Source organism: Amblyraja radiata, chromosome 2 (assembly GCF_010909765.2).
Source record: "Amblyraja radiata isolate CabotCenter1 chromosome 2, sAmbRad1.1.pri, whole genome shotgun sequence".
NCBI classification, from domain to species: Eukaryota; Metazoa; Chordata; class Chondrichthyes; order Rajiformes; family Rajidae; genus Amblyraja; species Amblyraja radiata.
Window position 1 is genome coordinate 61,887,618 of NC_045957.1, and position 15,625 is coordinate 61,903,242.

The window sequence follows — 15,625 nt, forward strand, 5'->3', positions numbered from 1 at the left end:
TCATTGTTAATTGTTGTTAAATATAGAACATAGAACAGTACAGCACAGGTAAAGACATAAAATGCTGGAGTAATTCAGCAGCATATCTGGAGAACATCGATAGGTGATATTTTGGGTCAAAACCCTTCTTCAGACTGATTGTAGTAGTGGGGAGAAAACTGGTGTGGAGGTAGGGCCGGGACAAAGCTAGGCACAAAATGCTGGAGTGACTCAACGGGTCAGGCAGCAACTCTGGAGAGAAGGAATGGGCATAAAGTGAAAGGTGGATACAGGTGCGCAGGGTTTTTGATTGGCAGATGGTTGGACAAAGGCAAGAGATGGAAAGAAAATAAATGGCTTCGAGATAAGGAGAGAAGAGGGGCAAATGTGAAGCATCAGCAAGGCCAAGCAAAGACTAGTTCTCACGGTTGCTAACCATTTTAACTACCCTTCACATTCTCATATTAATCTTTCTGTCCTCAGTTCCTCCATTGCCAGAATGAGACCACACATAAACTGGAGGAACAGAACATCATATTTGACTTAAGAAGCTTACGCCCAAATAGTATGAACGTTAAATTCTCCAATTTTAGGTAACCAGCATCTGCAGTTCCTTCTTACACATTTTGTCCAACTATCACTTTCCTTTGCCCACCCTCGCCTCTCATCCAACTTTCTCCTCCCAGTCGGCACTTCCTGGAGCCAATGAATGGACTCGACTTTAGCATCAGCGTGCCGCTCCCTTGAGCCAATCAATCCTTCCAACGTGGGGTGGGGGCAAAATTCTCACTCTCTCTTTACTCCTCTTGAAGTTGCTGATCCCATTGTCTCTCTGTCATCTCTCCCTCCCTCTCCTTTTCCCTACCCTGTCACTCCCTGCCTCACCTCTCCCCTTTTGCACTTCCCCACTAAATTCAATGTTTAAATAACATTTCTTCTCCCATCCCTCTCTCTGTCAACTCTCATAGCTTGTGTATTGGCAGAGTTCACATTGTGATGTCATTTTTGGTTTTCAGAATCTTCAGGGAAGCTTGTGTAAATTAGATCCCATTGCAATTGGATGACTGTGAGATGCCATTGTGACATCATCACTGGAAGCTGCTAGAAAAGTCTCACTCTCACAGGCAGTTATTATTATCAAAGTTAGCGTTTTTTAAATTTAAATATCAATAACTTGTTGTGAGATATCAAATGTGAAGGAAGTTGATACTAATGACCACGGGGAAAAACTGAGTAAGATTCTGAAAAAATTGGCGCTATTGTGTACCGTTTGAGACACACAGGCTGACAAAGAAGACAAGACTTTAAATAGTATATTAGACCAAGTGCAGACCCATTGGATTTGCTCCCCCAATGCAAGATTCCACCACTCACCTGTTCCCCCAATGCAAATTGTTCCCCCAACGCAATATTGCACCACTCACGCATAGCCCACAACTGTGCAGGCATGGCTCATTCTCCTCATCCCCCAGCACTTCCTCCTCCTCCTCATCCTCTTCTTCACCCTCCCTCTTCAATCCCTAAAGAGGGAGGGGGGTAGAGAGGGGGGCAGAGAGGGAGGGGGGTAGAGTGGGAGGGGAGGGGAAGGGGGAGGGGTTAGAGAGGGTGAGAGGGAAAGGGGGGTAGAGAGGGAGGGGGAGTGGCTAGAGAGGGAGGGGAGTGAAGAGGGAGGGTAGAGGGAGGGGGAGGGGTAGAGAGGGAGAGGGCGAGTGAGGGAGAGGGAGGGGGTAGAGAGGGCGGGGGAGAGAGGGTGGAAGTGAGCGTAGATATGGAGTGGACATCTCTCTCCTCCACTCCTCCCCATCTCCTCCCTCCACACCACCACCTCTCCCCCTACCACCCCACTCCCCACCCATTTCCCTCCTCTTCATTTCCCTCATCCTCCTCCCCTCACTCCCATTCCCTGCCCCAGGACGTACCCAGGTCATAGAGCAGCGCCAGGGCCTGGAACTCGGCCTGGTTCCCTTACCCGGCCTGGCCCTGGCTGTAGACTCCAGCCGTCAGCTCGGCCGCTGCCTGGGCTCCAGTGCACGCCCCGACTTCATCTCCGGGCTCGTTCCTGACCCTGGACCCAGGCTTGTCCATGGTTCCAGCGGCGGCTTCTTTCTCGGCCCCAGACACGGCCCCATCCCAAGCCCTGGGCTCGGCTCCAGCCAGAGCCCGCGCGCCCTTGCCACCAGGTGTCGGGTGCCGGCAGCCGCCGCCACTCCTCGTTCATCACAATGCTGGAGTGCCCCTCCCTCCCGCAGTGTCCCGTCCTGCCTTGTGAGCGCATTGTAACGCCACTCAGGGTTTTTTTCCGAAATGGGTGAATTTTTGGGGCTGTTTTTAAAATGTAAATGATTAATATCATCGGAAATATAGATGGGAATGCGACGGGAATATTTTTATCGCCACGATTGGAAAAATGTGAGCAGGATATGTTAGAATGGGAAGGCTGTGGCCTAGCATTTGGAAGAAGATTGGAAAAGCAGATTGACACATCGTTGGCACAAACACAAACAATAGGAAGAATTTTAGTATTATAGAGATAGATAGATTTGATAAGGTCCCTCATGGTAAGCTGATCCAGAAGATTAAGATGTATGGGAACCATGACTACTTGGTCATTTGGATTCAGATCTGGCTTACCCATAGAAGGCAGATGGTAGTGGTGGAATGGTGTTACTCTGGCTGTGACGAATGTTGTTCCGCAAGGATTAGTATTAATTTTCATGTAATTAAGTAGTTAATTGAGGATCACCTTTGGGCTGATATATGATCTGACACTGGTGAGTTACTTACCTCCAAGGGATTTATTGAGGTGCTTTTGAATCTATGAAGATAATTCCTTCACTCTTGGGTGATAAAACTTCCCTTAGTAAGAGTGTGTGTGTATCAGTGTGCGCGTGTGTGTGTGCACGTGTGCGTGCGTGCTCATTTTCCACAGAAAGAGAGAAAATAGTTACATATGACTAACTGTACTGCTTACACACCTGCAATAACTTCTGTTTATGTTCACATTATAAACAACCTATTAATCATTTTTTCAGTTGAAATGTCAGATTCTGTCGCTGTACATAACATTTCAGTTTGTCTTTGAAAATGATTTTAATACACATAGCACAATAAATGTGTCTAGGTTTCCAACTAAAGATTTATTTCAAAAGCTGTTAAGCTTGACTGGCTGAGTTCTTCCAACATTTTATTTTTGTTTAATATTCCAACATCTGCACTTATATTTGTTTTTTTTATTTAATGATTTTTAGCTGTGAATTGTTTGCCCATCAATATTGAGATCAAGATCTCACACTCCTGAGATTTGTTAGTATTTTCATTTTGTTGATACCACACACATTATTCCCGCTGTAAGTTTAAAAATGTGGCTATATAATAGAAAGAGAGAGAGAGAGAGAGAGAGAGAGAGAGAGAAAGAGAGAGAGAGAGAGAGAGAGAGAGAGAGAGAGAGAGAGAGAGAGAGAGAGAGAGAGAGAGAGAGAGAGAGTGTGAACGAGAACATGCAGCAATGCTTTTGAATGTCAACTGAAAGTGCTGATGGACAAATGGAAGATACAGCAAGCCTTGTACTCACCAAAGTGCAAGGCGACCCCCAGGCCCACAAAAAGAACACATTGTGAAAAGATAATGCAAAATAAAGGTCAAAAGTTCAGCAGCAAATATCAAGGGATAGTGCGGGAAAATGTGTGCTGACCTTAAAAGAGTGGTCAAGGTCTGTGGATGCATTGTCAAATGTCATATCTAACCAACTATGTCAAAACCTAATATCACTGGTTAACTTACCATATCACAACACTCACTAGCAATTCTATTAATCATGTTCATATCTAATATTTGTACATGCTTCCACACTATAATTATTGATTGTTGTATATTTATGTGTATGTTATTATGTTGATGGCTCAGGTACTGATATTACATAGAAGTGGTGTCACATGGATGGAGATACTTGCTCAAGCTAAAATAGCACAGGTGTTGTATTTATTGGTTGTGAGGTTGTACATCATTTCTACTGTGGGGAAATGTGATAGGCTAGCTTCAGGACATAATATGGTGTGTAAACATATAGAAATCCTGGTGGATTAGGAAGTCTGCTAGAAAACCTGCATCCAATTTCAAGGAGCAAAAGGAATCTGTCATCAAACTTCTTTGGGCAGAAGTCGATACCCACCCAGTCTGATGATGGCTTACTCCTTCAATTCAACTATCAAAGATGTAACACCTAAAGAACAATTAGTGCTCTGGATGCCAGAGTCCAAAGAGGAAGCCAACATGATTGTAATTACCCTACAAAGAATAGCTAGGATTGCTGAAACATCTCCCCAGGCAAGTAGATCCTGGATCTGCTGTTCTCTCACAGGATAACAATGTTTGTACAACCAAGATAAATTACCCAGACTGTTGCCTACAAGCCACTATGTCCAGAACGTTTTCCCTATTTCTTCTTTGTTTGCTACCTTCTATCATCTGTCTGCCTCTGTCTCACAACTCCACCCCTCCCTCCCTTGCCCTCCCCATCGGTCCAATATCCTTCACCGTTCCTTGGTCCATTTATCATCCACTGGCTCCTGTTTTATTTCTTCTCCTTTCTATACTGGCTATTTTGCCTCTCCACTCTCAGCATAGGAACTGAGGAACTCCACTCTCCATCCTGACACAGTGTCTTGACCCGAAAGATCAATCATTCCTTTTCCGTCTACAGATGCTGCTCAACCAGCTAAATTCCTTGAGTGATTTTTTAAAATCAGATTCCAGCATCTGCAGTCCCTCAGGTCTCCAATTGAACTTATACATTTGGATTAGGCTTTATATTTTGGTATTTTTGTATTTCCTTATTTGATTGTGGCCAAGAGAATAATGTGCTGTTCAGTGAATGATCAAGGCAATTGTTTGTGTATGAAGGAACTGTAGATGCTGGTTTACACCAAAGATAGACCCAAAATGCTGAAGTAATTCAGTGGTACAGGCAGCATCTCTGGAGAGAAGGAATGGATGACACTTCAGGTTGAGACCCTTCTTCAGAATTGATTTGATGCTTCAAGATGCTAGCCAGCTTCTCTATCAATAAGACTTCACAAAAAGGAATGGCTTTCTTTAAACAGATGTGGTGTACATGACATAAGGAAACATTGGTTGCACAAACAATTGTTAACAAAGTGGCTAAAATCCAGGTTGCTCAGAGAATTACTGGCATTGATGTAAATGGTGCATTCACATGGCAGCGATTGAAGCGTCTCTTAAATTAGCTATGTAGCAAGATGGAACGCAGAGTCCATCAGGAAATATAGTTGCCGTCAATGGCATCCTTCATCGTGATTGTCCTAGCAGTCACTGCTGACCCTCGTCGTCTCCCAGCTCACTTTTACCTGGAAAGATGTAATGAAATAATATTATTTCTGTTTGTGCAGAAAGTTTCATTGATATTCCTAGCAACAGTATATTGCAAACTGCAAGAGGTTATACGTCCAATGACAGACTGAATGAAAGCAGATATATAAATGCTCAGATTCATGGTCCTTTCAAAGCCAGTAGTCCTTGATCCTCTCTGAGATTCGGGTTATTCTGCAATGTTTGACAGATTTTAGTGACAATCTCCTTATTATATTACAGGAACCCCAAACTCTGGTGTTTCTGAAATTCATGAATGATAATTGCTCTTCTTATAGCTTGGGTATATGTGATCTCCCAGTTATAACCTTCTGCCTATTCTATTCCTTCCTATATCTTCCACTTGGGAACTGTCGGGGGAGACGACGCTTCCAGTCTGAGCAGCGGACCTGTCGGTGGCTCCAATCCTAGAGATGGGACTCGACCGGCGAGACCGTGGTCGGGCAGAGCCATAGTGATGGGTGACTCCATTGTCTGAAGTGTGGACTGGAGATTCTGTGGTGGCAGGTGAGACGCAAGAATGGTCTGTTGCCTCCCTGGTGCCAGGGTTCAAGATGTCACAAACCAAATTCAGAACATCCCCGAGAGGGAAGGTGAACAGCCGGCAGTAGTTGTGCACGTGGGCACAAACGACATCGGGAAGAAGAGGAAGAAGGTTCTGCAACGTGAGTTCAGAGAGTTGGGAAGAAGACTGAAAAACAGGACTTCTAGGGTGGTTATCTCTGGATTGCTTCCAGTACCTCGTGCCAGTGAGGACAGGAACAGGGAGATAGGGAATCTGCATATGTGGCTGAGGGGCTGGTGCAGGGAGCAAGGATTTAGATTTATAGACCACTGGGATCTCTTCTGGGGTGGGGGTGACTTGTACAAAAGACAAAAGGGACGGGTTACACCTTAACTTGAGGGGGACCGACGTTCTGGCAGTCAGGTTTGCTAGGGCTACACGTGTGGGTTTAAACTAAATAGTGGGGCGGGGGGGGGGGGGGGGGGATTGACAAATTGGGAGTATAAAGATGGAGTTGAAGGGGTAGTGAGTACAGGAAAAATTACAAAAGACTCACAAATTAATGGGAAGGAAAGTTTGAGAAGGGATAAGAGAGTAAAGTCAGGGCCAATTGCGAGCGGTGCGAGAGGGGAGGTGAATACCGAGGTCAAAGTGTTGTATATGAATGCACGAAGTATAAGAAATAAAGTGGACTAGCTTGAGGCTCAGTTAGAAATTGGCAGGTATGATGTTGTGGGTATTACAGAGACATGGCTGCAAGAGGCCCAGGGCTGGGAACTGAATATTCAAGGATATACCTCCTATTGAAAAGACAGATGGGTGGGCAGAGGGGGTAGGTAGCTCTGTTGGTGAGGAATGAAATTCAGTCTCTTGCAAAGGGTGACATTGAAACAGGATATGTAGAGTCAGTATGGATAGAACTAAGGAATTGTAAGGGTAAAAATACCCTAATGGGACTTATCTACAGGCCCCCAAACAGTAGCCTGGATATAAGGTGCAAGTTGAATCAGGAGTTAAAATTGGCATGTAGTAAAGGTAATACTACGGTTGTTATAGGAGATTTCTTCTTCTTCTTGCATATGGCGTGCACAGCCTAAAGTTGTAGGACAACTTGTTCTATTTGATCTTATTTGATTGTGCATGCCAGGTTAATTGCATTCGTCGAAACAGGGCGCACCATGTGAAGGTTGCAATCTCCCACCCCAATGGGAGATTTCAACATGCAGGTAGACTGGGAAAATCAAGTTGGTACTGGATCCCAAGAAAGAGAGTTTGTGGAGTGCCTCCGTGATGGATTCTTAGAGCAGCTTGTATTGGAGCCTACCAGGGAGAAGGCAATACTGGATTTAGTGCTATGTAATGAACCGGATTTGATAAAGGAACTTGAGGTTAAGGAGCCATTAGGAGGTAGTGACCATAATATGGTCAGGTTTAATCTGCAATTGGAGAGGTAGAAAGGGTAAATCTGAGGTGTCAGCGTTACAGTTGATTACAGGGGACCATGGAGCCATGATGGAGAAGCTGTCCAAAGTTGACTGGAAAGATACCCTAGCAGGGATGACAGTAGAACAACAATGGCAGGTATTTCTGGGAATAATACAGAAGGTGCAGGATCAGTTCATTCCAAAAAGGAAGATAGATTCCTAGGGGAGTAAGGGACGACCGTGGCTGACAAGGGACATCAGGGACAGTATAAAAATAAAAGAGAAGAAGTACAAAGTAGCAAAGATGAGCGGGAAGCAAGAGGATTGGGTAATTGCAACTGAAGATAAATAAAAAGGCAATACAGGGAGAAAAGATGAGGTACGAAGGTAAGCTAGCCAAGAATGGTACAGAGGATAGTAAACGCTTCTTTACGTATGTGAAGAAGAAAAAATTAGTTAAGATCAAAGCTGGACCCTTGAAGACTGAAAAAGGTGAATTTATTATGAGGAACAAGGAAATGGCAGATGAGTTGAACAGGTACTTAGCATCTGTCTTCACTAAGGAGGACACAAACAATCTTCCTGATGTACTAGTGGCCAGAGGATCTGGGGTGACAGAGGAACTGAAGGAAATCCACATTAGGCGGGAAATGGTGTTAGGACTTAAGGCTGATAAATCCCCAGGGCCTGATGGTACTTAAGGAAGTGGCTCAAGAAATTGGTGGACGCATTGGTGATCATTTTCCAAAGTTCAATAGATTCACGATCAGTTCCTGTGGATTGGAGGGTAGCTAATGTTGTCCCACTTTTTAAGAAAGGCGGTTGAGAGAAAACAGGGAATTATAGACCAGTTAGCCTGATTTTGGTGGTGGGGAAGTTGCTGGAGTCAATCATAAAAGATGAAATAGCGGCATATTTGGAAAGCAGTAACAGGATCGGTCTGAGCATGGATTTATGAAGGGGAAATCATGCTTGACTAATCTTCTGGAATTTTTTGAGGATGTAACTAGGAAAATGGACAAGGGACAGCCAGTGGATGTAGTGTACCTGGACTTTAAGAAAACATTTGATAAGGTCCCACATAGGAGATTAGTGGGCAAAATTAGGGTACATGGTATTGGGGGTAGAGTGCTGACATGGATAGAAAATTGGTTGGCAGGCAGGAAACAAAGAGTAGGGATTAACGGGTCCCTTTCAGCATGGCAGGCAGTGACTAGTGGGGTACCGCAAGGTTCGGTGCTGGGACCGCAGTTATTTATAATACATCAATGATTTAGATGAAGGGATTCAAAGTAACATTAGCAAATTTGGAGATGACACATAGCTGGGTGGCGGTGTGAACTGTGAGGAGGACGCTGTGAGAATGCAGGGTGACTTGGACAGGTTAGGTGAGTGGGCAGATGCATGGCAGGTGCAGTTTAATATGGATAAATGCGAGGTTATCCACTTTTGTAGCAAAAATAGGAAGGCAAATTATTATCTAAATGGTGTCAAGTTGGTAAAAGGGGAAGTACAACGGGATCTGGGGGTCCTTGTTCATCAGTAAATGAAAGTAAGCATGCAGATACAACAGGCAGTGAAGAAAGTAAATGGCATGTTGGCCTTCATAACAAGAGGAGTTGAGTATAGGAGCAAAGAGGTCCTTCTGCAGTTGTATAGGGCCCTAGTGAGACCACACCTGGAGTATTGTGAGCAGTTTTTATCCCCTAATTTGAGGGATTGAGCTATTGAGGGAGTGCAGCTTAAGTTTACAAGGTTAATTCCTGGGATGGCGGGAATGTCATATGCTGAGAGAATGGAGCGGCTGGGCTTGTATACTCATTATTAAGGGTTTGGACACGCTAGAGGCAGGAAACATGTTCCTGATGATGGCAGAGTCCAGAACCAGGAGCCATTGTTGAAGAATAAGGAGTAAGCCATTTAGAACGGAGATGAGGAAACACTTTTTCACACAGAGATTTGTGAGTCTATGGAATTCTCTGCCTCAGAGGGCAGTGGAGGACAGTTCTCTGGATACTTTCAAGAGAGAGCTAGATAGAGCTCTTAAAGATAGTGGAGTCGGGATATGGGGAGAAGGCAGGAACGGGGTACTGATTTTGGATGATCAACCACGATCACATTGAATGATGGTGTTGGCTCGAGGGCCGAATAGCCTACTCCTGCACCAATTGTCTATTGTCTAACTTACCTAACAAGCCATTAACATCACAGCAGTAATAAGTTGGCATTAAATTTCAACTTTGCCAGTGATGCCCAAATCCTGAATAGTAAATAGATATATTTTAAAAACTTGAACTTTTCTGGGTATCCTATGCCCTTTCTTTTAGCCAAGAGAAAGGCCTGTTGACTGCTGATGACTGGAAGAACTAGCTTGTGAAGAACCCTGAAGACAGCAAAAAGCACTAGATATCCCACTCTCTGTATAATACAGAATTGTACCATAGCGAGAAGAAATCGTCCTACAAGCAATTGTGACCACTTCAAATATGTGTCCTGCAAGTTGCTTTACTTTATGTATAGCTATGTGAGTTGAAGAGACCATAGGCTGGAGTGTCTAGCTCCAAGTGTGTAAAAAGGAACTGCAGATGCTGCTTTACACCTAAGATAGACACAAAATGCTGGAGTAACTCAGTGGGTCAGGCAGCATCTCTGGAAAAAAGGAAAAGGTGCTGTTTCGGGTCGAGACTTTTCTTCAGACAGAGAGTGCGATGCTGTCTGACCCGTTGAGTTACGCGTGCATTTGTGTCTATCTTCGCATCTAGCTCGATGGCAGTGAAATCAGTTGATTGATGATCTACCTGTTTTTCATACTTTCTGAGGACATTAGAAACATGCTTGCTATTTTATGTGCATATGAGACAATCATTTTCACTTTATGTGAAATATGTGTTTGTATATTGGCGGTCTTCAAAAAAACCATTGTCAACACTTAGAATATAACTACCAGCATCTTGAGTTTTACGCGTGTTTGATTTATGTGTTTTTGAAATAAGGCATTCATTTAAAACCAAAGCTTGATTTATGCACGTATTTTTGAAATAACGCACTCAAATTAACACTTGGCAGCGTAATGCGACATGTTCAATTTATGCATTTTTGGATTACGTGCTGCTTTTCAAGCTCGTAACCCCCATGTAAAATGTGAGGTGCCGTAAAATAGCATATTGTTTCACAAATGGCCTTTGTTAACATCCTAAGTCTTTCTACTATCATTCACTTATGTTAAATCTCTGAAGATTTACATTACTAATTATGTTAACCTAAAGCTAAATGGCAGTGTAATAAAACGATACTGATACTGTAATGGTGGTCATTTATTTTGACAAGATTGCCTTGGATAAATACTACAACATAACAATCTCCCTTTATGCCCTGTAACAATTATATTGTTAAGTCAAGACTTCATTAATTGACCTTGATCAAATAAGGTCAACTGGCCAACTTTTGATTACAGCAGCAGATTTGAAGCTTGTTACTCTCCTATAGCTGTGACAGGTCAATGGGAAATTGTTCTTCAAACTGCTAAGTGTCTGATTGTGCAATACCTAAATCAGTCCCATTGATTATTCACACACCAATAGGCTGCCCAGAGCTGGTGAAGTAATTAGGTTTTTTTTGTGGATTATCCACTGAGGAAAGGTCAAATAACTACAAATTGTGGCAGAAAACACGAGTCGCCGAGGACTTCAGCATTCCTGATCGGTTAAGAAATGCTAGAGCAGGGTTTGATAATGATGTGCTTATGCCAGGTTCTCGGGGGTTTGATTGCTCTGTCATGGAAATCCAATGAAACATGAGTGATGGCTACTTCTTTTTGCAGCTTTCACTAAGTCCCACACGTCTTTTGAATGGAGAGGTTTGGCTGTGAATGCAAATTTGTATTCATTCTCACAAGTAAATATAGAAATATAGTTGATTTTCCTCCAAATAGCTCAATGTCATAATGCTTCACTGCAGGTGCAGAATTGTAAACAATTAACTGGAAATATAGTCCTCGCTCAAACTAAAGCCCAGAGATGTTCCATGAGCCTGAAATTTGAGGCTGGTTCTGCCTGGCTGATTTAATTTCCTTATTAAAACTGGGTTTCCGTTTCACTTCCAGTAAATTTATTTATGGCAGTGGAATAAGAGGATTAAGCAGGCAGTTGGAGACAATTGGAAGAAAAGAATGAATCCCGTAGTTATCTTTGCCTTTCAGCATGATTTAGAAGTAATGGACTGAAAAGGACCCAGTGAAAATTGCCAGTTTATACAGTCGAAGGCAGAAAAACTCCCTGAAATAGGGGCAAACAATATATAAGAATAAATAAGGAGCTAAAGAAAATGAACAAAGTTAACAAACCAGTTGTATTGGCAAAATGAACGAGTTGATAAAGGCCCTTGACCAGAGACTTCCCAAAAATTCAGAAATAGATGGCTATGGAGATAGTGGTTGTCATCTTTCATAATTGTGTGATTTGTGGAATGCTATCCACAGATTAGAAGATAGCAAATTATTTAAGAAAGGTATTAGAGAAAGAATACTGAGTCTGAAGAAGGGTCTCGACACAAAACGTCACCCATTCCTTCTATCCAGAGATGCTGCCTGTCCCGTTGAGTTGCTCCAGCATTTTGTGTCCATCTCTGGTGTAAACCAGCATCTGCAGTTCCTTCCTATACAGACAAAGAATACATATAGCTATAAACATATAGATCTGTTGACCTGACATCAGTAGGAGGGAAATTCAGGTATCAATTCTAAAGGAAGTAGTTTTATTCCTGTGAATTATTCCAGGAACGTCTATGTGAAATGTATGAGGAACAACCTTCTTAAGGATGGAATGGTAAGTGGTAAGTAATATTTGTGTCACTCAAATGGCTGACAATAGCCCTTCCCATTGAGGGACAGACAAACCATATAATCCTGACATTCAACAACATTATCATCCCCCAGCCAAGTCCAATGATCAGAAATGTAAGTGAACCAACCGTGTAAATATTCGATTCCCCGTGGCCTTTTAACCTCTTCTAGGCAAGTTCATTCATGTTTTAGAATGCTCTTCAATTGTCTTTATGAGTCCAACTCCAGCAGCAAATGCTCAGCATCATCTGGAACGAGCAACTTGCTGATAGACCAGCATCATCAACATCATCATATGTATGTGTATATATATATGTAAGTATATATGCATGTCAAGTCAAGTCAAGTTTATTCGTCACATACACATACGAGATGTGCAGTGAAATGAAAAGTGGCAATGCTTGCGGATTGTGCAAAAAAACTACAAAACAGAACGGAACAGAAGCACATATTCACATATTACATATTTGTGGGAGGAAAAAAAACCACAGCAAATTTAAAAATACACCACACAACAGTAAATTGGCACAGGAAAGTTAGTCCCTGGGGTTTACAGTCCTAATGACCTCTGGGAAGAAACTCCTTCTCATCCTTTCCGTTTTCACAACATGGCAACGGAGGCGTTTGCCTGACCATAGCAGCTGGAACAGTCCATTGCTGGGGTGGAAGGGGTCTCCCATGACCTTGTTGGCTCTGGAGTTGCACCTTCTGATGTATAGTTCCTGCAGGGGGGCGAGTGTAGTTCCCATAGTGCGTTCAGCTGAACGCACTATTCTCTGCAGAGCTTTCTTGTCCTGGGCAGAGCTGTTCCCAAACCAAATTGTGATGTTTCCGGAGAAGATGTTTTCCACAGCCGCTGAGTAGAAGCACTGGAGGATCCTCAGAGACACTCTGAGTTTCCTCAGTTGCCTGTATATGTGTATATATATGTATATATGTATGTATATGTATATATATTTATATATATATATGTATATTTATATTTGTGTGTGTGTATATATATTGGGGAGAGAGGGGGAAGAGTGTGGAGGGAGGGGGAAGAGTGGGGAGGGAGGGGGAAATGGGGTAGGGGAGAGAGGGGGAAGAGTGAGGAGGAAGGGGGAGACATGTAGGGGGGAGAGAGGGGGAAGAGTGAGGAGGGAGGGGGAGATGGGGTAGGGGAGAGAGGGGGCAGAGTGGGGAGGGAGGGGGAGAGGGGGAGGGAGGGGGAGAGGGGGAGGGAGAGGGGTGGGGGAAGTCCACCTATTCCCCACTCCCTATCACCCCCACTCCTCTCCCTCTATTCCCACACTCTCCCTCCTCACCTCCCCCATTTCCCCCTCTCCCTCCCTACTCCCTCCTCTCCCTCAATCCCACCACTTCCCCTCTTTACCTCCCTAGGATCTCGCCTGTCTTCCGGATCTGCAGAACTTGCTCGTTCACAGAGAGGAACACAGAACAGGGAGGAGTCAGAGAACCAAATGCCAGCGCACGTCGGGGGGGGGGTGTTGATGTAACTCAGCCTCGCGACGCCCGCAGCCATTGATAACTGCCAGCTGACAACAGCCCTTTAAACCGATAAGACAAGACGCGTTTGCCCAGGAGCGAGCATTCACAGCAAGGAAGCACCGGCATCAGACTCTCTGGAAACCCACAGCTGGAATGAGCGCGCAGGGGATGGGAGGGCCGCGCAGGTGGACGGGGCTTCGCGAGCTGCGCCTGTTGTGAGGGGAAAGTTCAGCGGAACTTATGAAGAGAAGTTCAGCGCGTGAGGAGTCGCTGCCCCGAGATCTGTAGAACAAAGAAGCTATAGCGGAACGCAGCTGTAGAATCTTTGTTCTGCAGAACTTTCTCGATATTTCTGCACCTTTATTCCACAGCGGCGGCGGGGGGGGGGCGCAGGACACAGGTGGGCCTGGATTGGTGGGCATGTGGGCATTGTGACGTCAGCAGCTGGTGAGCGACGTTTAGATTTTTTTAATTGAGTTTTGTGAACAATTTTATTCAAAATCTGTGGAAATAATTGACCAAGGAGTGGATTTCTGAACTCATAAGTTAAATCCCTACCAAAATTGTAAAAATCTCTGCGTTTTTGCGTCTGGTTTTCAAGGAGATATGTTTCAAAGGCAAAATGCCGTACACCTACACCCACACACACACACACACACACACACACACACACACACACACACACACACACACACACACACACACACACACACAGAGTTTTAAAAGTATATAGATATGTAAAATCAAAATTGAAGAGAGGTTATGCTAATAATAAAGGATGTGACAAAAGGTAGCAGAAGAAAAGGACCTTGGTTTAGAAAATCAAGAATCAGTTTGGGTGGAGCTAAAAAACATTAAGGGACAGCAAACATCAGTGGGAGTTGTCTATAGGCTGACAAACACCAGAGTATAAATAATAAATTCATGGTTCATATGACAAGGATAATGTAATATTCATAAAGGACTAATCTGTGTATAAAAATGGTAAAGTAAATTAATGACACTGGTGCACCGGGCAGATTCATGGAGTGTCAAAAATATCGTTTTCTACATCAGCATTTGAGGAACCGATAAAGAATAAAATCTATCTTAGATCCAGTGTTGTGCAGTGGAAAGGGTTAATTAATAATCTGCTAATTAATTAATCTTTAAGGAAAAGTAATAACATTGTACTGTATATCAAGAGCAAATGGGATCTATTACGATCGAGACCCCGGTCTTAGATTTAAACAAAGTAAAGAGGAATACTCCACTAGATTGAGAAAGATTAAAAGCTGTGACCATAAATGAATAATGGCTATTCTTAAAAGAATTAGTACACAGTTTACAGTAAATCAATATCATGCAACAGGGAAATGGTCTAGCTGTGGTTAACGAGAAGTTAAGGATAGTCTTAAATCAAAGAAAATGGCTCTTAATGTTGGCAAAAGGACAGTAAAACCAAGGATTTTGAACAAAGAAGCTGATTAGAGGGGAGAAAGTTGAATATTAAGGTAATCCAGCAAGACTGTAAACATTTTTATAGGTAAAGGTAATGTGGATCTCTGACAGAATGGAATTAGAAAAATGATATGGAGCAACAGGGAAATGGCAGAAAGATGAAACAAGTACCATTGGCTTGCCTGCATAGTGCAAGATGGAAAACCTCCCTGAAATAATGGCAAACAACAGGTCAAAAATAAATGAGAAACCGAAGAAAATTAGCAATGTTATTTTAAAAATATCAGTAAATGAATGATACCAAGAGTTGATACATCCCCATGACCGGAGACATCCCATGGTTGTGAACGAACAGTAGAATTGAAATAGTAGATGTCCCAGTTGTCAACTTTCAAAATGCTATAATTTGTTGAATTCTGTCGATAGATCTGAAGGAGGCAAGTTACTTCAGAAAAGGAGAGAAAATCTGCAACTACTGGAGGTATAGTAGTCAGTGAGAAAGGTTATCGAAGTTTACAACAAGACCTAGATCAGTTGAGGATACGATACGATGAAACTTTATTC